Below are 6612 nucleotides of genomic sequence, written 5' to 3'. Positions count from 1 at the left end.
TAGAAGCTCGAAGGGGATTACGTCAAATAGGGCGGGTAACATCTGCTGAAAGAGGATCACTTATGACTATGGCTTTGGCCATTAGTGCAACTGGGAACAGGGTGCCTCTATTTTTCATACTTCCTAGGCTTAACTTCAAGCCTTACTTTATCAGAGACCGTCATGTAGAAGTGGTTAATGATGTTTGGTTTTGTGGGGCGCTCAACTGCACGGTCATCAGCGCCCGTACGAAGTCCCAGTTTTTAGACTGACAAATTTTTTCACAGTCCAATGTAGCCACTGTCACAAGTGATGATGATGAAATGATGAAAACAACACGAACACCCAGTCCCCGGCAGAGAAAAATCACCAAACCGGCCGGGAATCGAACACGGGACCCTTTGATCCAAAGGCAGCAGCGCTAGCCACTAGACCCATCCCTCAGTGTGACCGGCAGAAACTAGCTTCTTGAAAGATAAGCTCCATTTTCTGTCATATGTTTGATGTTGCAAAGACCACCCTTGCTTGATACTAATTGACAACCATAGTACACATTTATCAGCTGAAGATTTAGATTTTTGCAAGGAAAATGGTGTGATACTTTCGTCATTCCCAGCTCACTGTACTAACAAACTATAGCCCTTAGATCGAAGTGTTTACGGACCATTTAAAAAGTCTGTAAACTCAGCGTGCAATGTATGGATGACAGCAAACAAACAACCAGTGACAATATACGACCTCCAAAACATTGTGAAAACTGAACTACCGAATGCAATTAAGCCCCGAAACATACAGGCCGGATTCAAAGCGACAGGCATCTTCCCTCTTAAACAGGGACGTCTTCTTCGCAGATAGTGACTTTCTGAGTTTTCACTTAAAAGATAGACTTGATCCTGTCGTTTTATTGCTGAATCTGACCCTTCAACTGCTCAAGAACACAATGGCAGGCCTATTTTGTCGGTAACAACGGCTGCTAAGTTGAAGGCCATGTTATGTGGACAACTGTGCTTTCCAACGCCTGAAGGAGTCAGGCCGTTTGAGAGGTCGCGACCAAGAAAAAAGACAGCAAAAGAAACGAAGAAGAACTGCAGACACTCCAGTGAAAGACACAGTACAGCACGAATAACAAGCTCCAAAGAGAGAAAAAGAAAACACTTTAGAGAGAATACTAATGTTCTGCGCAAAAGTAGCCGGCTGCTGTGGCCGAGCGGTTCTACGCTCTTTAGTTCGGAACCGCGCTGCTGCTACGGTCGCAGTTTCGAATCCTGGATGTGTGTGATGTCCTTAGGTTAGTTAGGTTTAAGTAGTAGTTCTAAGTCTAGGTGACTGATGACCTCAGATGGTGCTTAGAGCCATTTGAATCATTTTTTTGCACAAATGTAGCTTATAAAGCTCCTCAAATAAAGCTCAAAAAGAAAGTAGACATTCGTAAGAAGGTTCTTCAAGATAGGGAATATGAAAACGAGGATGTCTTAAACCATTTTCTCACAGCAATCCAGGTGATCAAAGGATTCAATGTACACGTCGCAAGCGGTGGGCACATCCGTCATGTGTAAAAAAAATGACGCCAAAGGGCTTTTTTGATGAATTTTTGTACTGTGAAGATTCTATTGGAAAATGAGACTAAGACTGATTAAACTTCTGGACATGGTCTTCTGTTAAGCTTTTAGCAAAACCATGATAACACAATTTAGGATTGTCGTTTTTATCACAAAGCTGTAAGAATTTATATCAAAATGAACTGTAGGTATTAAAGTCGATATATTTTCGATAAAATAACTAATGTCGTAAATAGTTTATGATAAAATCGTGTTGGCCAGTTTGCCCCAACTGCTGGGCCAACTTACCCCATGGGTGGGGTAGGTTGTCCCAAGTGATATTACTGAACTAAATATTATTTTTATATTTAGACAGTCAGTACTCAGTCGTAAAAGTGGTGAAATTTTGCACCAATGTTTCCACATAAAAAGGGCACTGGAAACATTCAAAACACATGCTGAAAAAAAATCGAGAAAAAATGTGGGCCAACCTGGCCAGGTCTCCCCGAAACGAGATCGCCTGGTTGACGCGCAAAGCGGCCGCGCCCGTCCCACTTTGTAACGGATGTCCTCTGACTGAATGGACTACGATAATTATTTTCTGTATGTTGCCCATATGACATAAAAACTTTTACCGCGCTACGTCCTCTCGGGACAGCTCGGTATTTTAAGACTAGCTGGGATGTCACCCCGCCAACGAGCCCGGTTGGCGAGGCGGTTGAACGGGTGCTTGAAATGCAGCGCCGTCTCCCCGAGCGCACAAAAAAGACGGAGGGCAGGACACTCAATTCTACTTATGACGCCGGGCCGGCGCACGCGGCGGCTGGCTGGTTATTTTTAAGGGGCCTCTCCGTTTTAGGACAAGCCGGCGCGCGCTCGCGTTGCAGGTGCTTGTACAAAGGAAAGGCGTCGATCGTTCGCGGCAGCCAGCGGAGGAGGGCGCTCTTTGAAAGACGAAGTAGGTAGGCTTGCGACAGCGTGCGCTACCTAATGTGTTCCAAAACGCCGCACGTAATAACGGGATTTTTCCGGGGCAGATACCTCGGGTTCTATAGGCGACAGGAAGATAGGGTCAAGTGTTTTGGGCATTCCTTGGGCTAGGTACGGTTTTGTATACCCAACAGAAGGATCGTATAATGGTAACTATCCTACAGTACAAGCTCAAAGTGTGTATATTACACATTTCCTCCAGCTAGGGCAAATGGTGCAAATCTGTAGGTCTTTTCGGCATTTGATATGGTCTACGATCGGCCGTAAGTGGCTGATGGAGGCTTGATTTTCTTCATGGGCAGTTCATGAGAAAACCCGAAAAACATGGAACTTTGGGTAACAAACCCGATCAGCGAATTCCAAGATGACTATCCACAGCGAATATCTGAAATTGTTACGACATATTCCTAAGTTCCCGATCTCAAACAACTTCGAAAATTTCCTGGTGTCTTTATCCTTTTCCGAGATATAGAGGTTCAAATTTACCCTACATGTACACGTTAAGTACGCACGTAAAGTCTAGTTTGAAGCGAAAACGTAGTTTATAAAGTGGCATATCATGGAGAAATACGCTGTAGAGAGTCTCCGTTATCATCAGATGCGTTCTGGGAACCCCATGTTGTAGTGCTGAACCGCATACAAAATTTTTGAGCACATAAAAGAGGTAGGTGTGTAAAATTATATAGTTTCGCGTTATTTCAATGCGACATAAGTAAACTGTCAAAATTTTACTGACCCTTAAAATTTTTTTCCCGTATGGCTGAGACATCCTGTTGCAGCAGGGAAAAGAAAGAAATCAGCGAAAAAATGCACCTACTGGAGCACAGAAAAGGCGACATGCTCCTGTTTAAAAAAGACTCTCGTTGGAAAGGGGGGGGGGGGGGGATCAGTTGCCTCATTCTACCTTCCTCAGCACCTTTAAAAATTTTCCCAAAACTTTTGGCGTGCGAACATAGTCGTGTTTTTTATGCTTATTTATTTATTTATGTATTTTATTTTATCGTATGGCTAGGGCCCCCCGTCGGGCAGCCCGTACGCCGGGTGCCGGTCTTTCAATTTGACGCCACTTCGGCGACCTGCAGTCGATGAGGATGATAGGATGATGATGATGATGACAGCACAACACCCAGTCCCTGGGCGGAGAAAATTCCCCGATTCAGCCGAGAATCGAACCCGGGCCCAGAGGATTGACAATCCGTGACGCTGACCATTCAGCTACCGGGGGCGGACTTTTTTATGCTGAGAGAAAAGGAGACCGCGACAGCGGGAAAGAGACGCAAAAGTAATAAATACAGGAAAATCGTAGAAATGGCAAAGAATACAATGGAAGTGTGTGTCAGAGAGAGACGCAGGGCAGTGTAACAAAGGTGAGAATGATAGAACAGTGCTGGTGGAAGAGTGAAGAGGCCAATGCCAGTGGAAGAGGGCTAAAGAGAAGGAGAAAGGGAAGTAGGACAGAGCCAGTGATAATGAGAGCAGAGTCTATGACAATGGCAATGAGGAAGAGAGGGATATTAGTAAGACGGAACGAAGGAGGCTGTGTCTGTTACAGAAGACAATGACATTTAGAGAGACAAAGGGATAACGACAATGAGTTGGGCTGAATGAGTAGGTGAGAATGGACAATGTGGAAATCATGTGTATGAGTGACTTACAGCAATGGACTAGAGGGAGTGAAAGTATTTCCGATCGTTCCGCGTATTACACTCTCTTCCAGTTGCATTCACGTATGAAACAAGAGAAAAATGATCTCTCACATACCTCTCTCCACGCTGTAATTACCTTAGTCTTCGCGGTACCTGCGTGAGTGATAAGTAGGGAGTTCTACAGTACGTGTTCCTGGTTCCCGAAACAGGATTTCGCCGGATAGTTGGTGTCTGTTTTCAAGTGCCTACCAGTAGAGGATTTTCTACATCTCCGTGACACTCTTCAAGGTGTCAAACAAACCTGTGGCAATTCCTGCTGCCCTTCTTTGTATGCGTTCAATGTCCCCCATTAGTCAATTTTGTATGTGTCCCATACATTTGTAAAATATTCGAGAATGAATTATATTGATTTTTGTGAGCAACTGAATTTTCCCAGTATTCCACCAATGAACTGAAGCCTGCTACTCATTATACCTGCGACTGAGCCTAGATAATCATTTCCTATTCTTACAAATTGTTACAGCCAGATATTTGTATTAGATACTTCCAGTTGTGATTCATTTATATTATAGTGATATTTTAGTACGTTTTTGATTTTTGTGAAGTGCACAAACTGACATTTTTGAATGTTAAAAGTAAGCTTTCAGTCAGAATGAGGTTTCCAGTCTGTAGCGGAGTGAGCATTAACATTAAACTTCCAGGTAGGTTAAAATTGTGCACACAGTTTTAATCTGCCATGAAGTTTCATATCAGTGTACACGCCGCTGCAGAAGGTGTGCCGCTGCAAAATTCCAGAATTCCAGAATTCCACCTTGTTCATCATCATCATCAGTGCACACCCCTCTGCAGAGGGAAAAGTTCGTTCTGGAAGCATGCTCCAGGCTGTATCTACGCCACGTCTCCGCTATGTCTTCTCTTCCAGGAGTGCTAGTCCTGCAAGACTCATAGGATAACTTCTTTGAAGTTCGGAAGGCAGGAGGTGAGGTACCGGCAGAAGTACAGCTGTGAGGACGGATCATGAGTCGTGTTTGGGTAGCTCAGCTGGTAAAGCACTTGCCGGCGAAAGGCAAAGTTTCCGACTTTTAGTCCCTCTCCAGCACACAGTTTTAATCTGGCATAAATTGTCAATCTTTGCACGCTGTTTTAAATCTTATCCAGAAGTGACTGAATATTTGTGCCGCTTCTGTTCAGTTAGTAGCTCAGGAAAGATAATGAATGGTTTGTTAGGTGACTATTTATGTTGTGTGCCAGGTCATTAATATAAAACAGGAGCATCAATGGTACGAACACACTTCACTGGGGCACACCTGAAGTTTCTTCTACATTAGTCGACGACTGTCCATCCAAGATAACATGTTGCGTCCTCCCTACCAACGAATTCTCAATTCACTCATATATTTAACATTCCAACATAAGACCGTACTTTCCTAGTAAACGTAGGCGTCGTACTGTGTCAAAACTTTTTGGAAGTTAATAAATAGTGCTGCTGCTTGGCTGTGCAATCCATCGCTTTTAGGACGTCAGGTTCGCAGCTCGTGGTCTCGTGGTAGCGTTCTCGCTTCCCGAGCACGGGGTGCCGGGTTCGATTCGCGGTGGGGCCATGGATTTCCACCTGCCTCGAGATGACTGGGGGGTGTTGTGTCGTCATCATTGATCCCCATTACGGTCGGAGGAAAGAGTATGGGACTTCATCATCATCATTTAGGACGTCACGTGAGAAATACGCAAACTGAGTTTTGCATGACATGCGATATGGAATCCATGCTGGTTGGCATGGCGGGGGGGGGGGGGGGGGGGGTGACTGTCCGAAATACAGATCATGCAGATGCATGTCAAAGATATTGGATGGTAGTTTCGTGTCGTGGCTCACTTCCGGTAGCCTTCATGTACACAGGTGTGTCCTTTCTTCCAACTACCGGACAGGGTTTTCTGTTTACGGGGTCTACGACACGTTGCGGCTGAAACAGGCGCTGAATCAATCACAAATTTCGTACAGAATCTGATAGGAATTCCATCTGGCCGCGGAGCTTCGTTCAATTCTAGCGATTTCATCTGTTTAAAAATTGTTCAGATGTGTGTGAAATCTTATGGGACTTAACTGCTAAGGACAAACATACACGCCCATGCCCGAGGGAGGACTCTCAAAGCTCCGCCGGGACCAGCCGCACAGTCCATGACTGCAGCGCCTTAGACCTCTCGGCTAATCACGCGCGGCGATTTCATCTGTTGTTTTACGTCAATAACTCTAACACCTATATCACTCATCTTGCACTGGAACGAGAACTAAAGTGGGGCAGTAATCGTCGAACATCCTTGGTAAAGGAAAATTTGAAAATACAATTCTGCGTTTCTGTTCTTGATATCATACCTGCACGTCAGCGATCGTATTTAACAGTACAACAATAAAAGATATTCCAAATAATAATTTATTTATGTAATTTATTAACAAATAAGTTAAT

Source organism: Schistocerca nitens, chromosome 1 (assembly GCF_023898315.1).
Source record: "Schistocerca nitens isolate TAMUIC-IGC-003100 chromosome 1, iqSchNite1.1, whole genome shotgun sequence".
NCBI classification, from domain to species: domain Eukaryota; kingdom Metazoa; phylum Arthropoda; class Insecta; order Orthoptera; family Acrididae; genus Schistocerca; species Schistocerca nitens.
Note: the sequence above shows the minus strand (reverse complement) of the source record.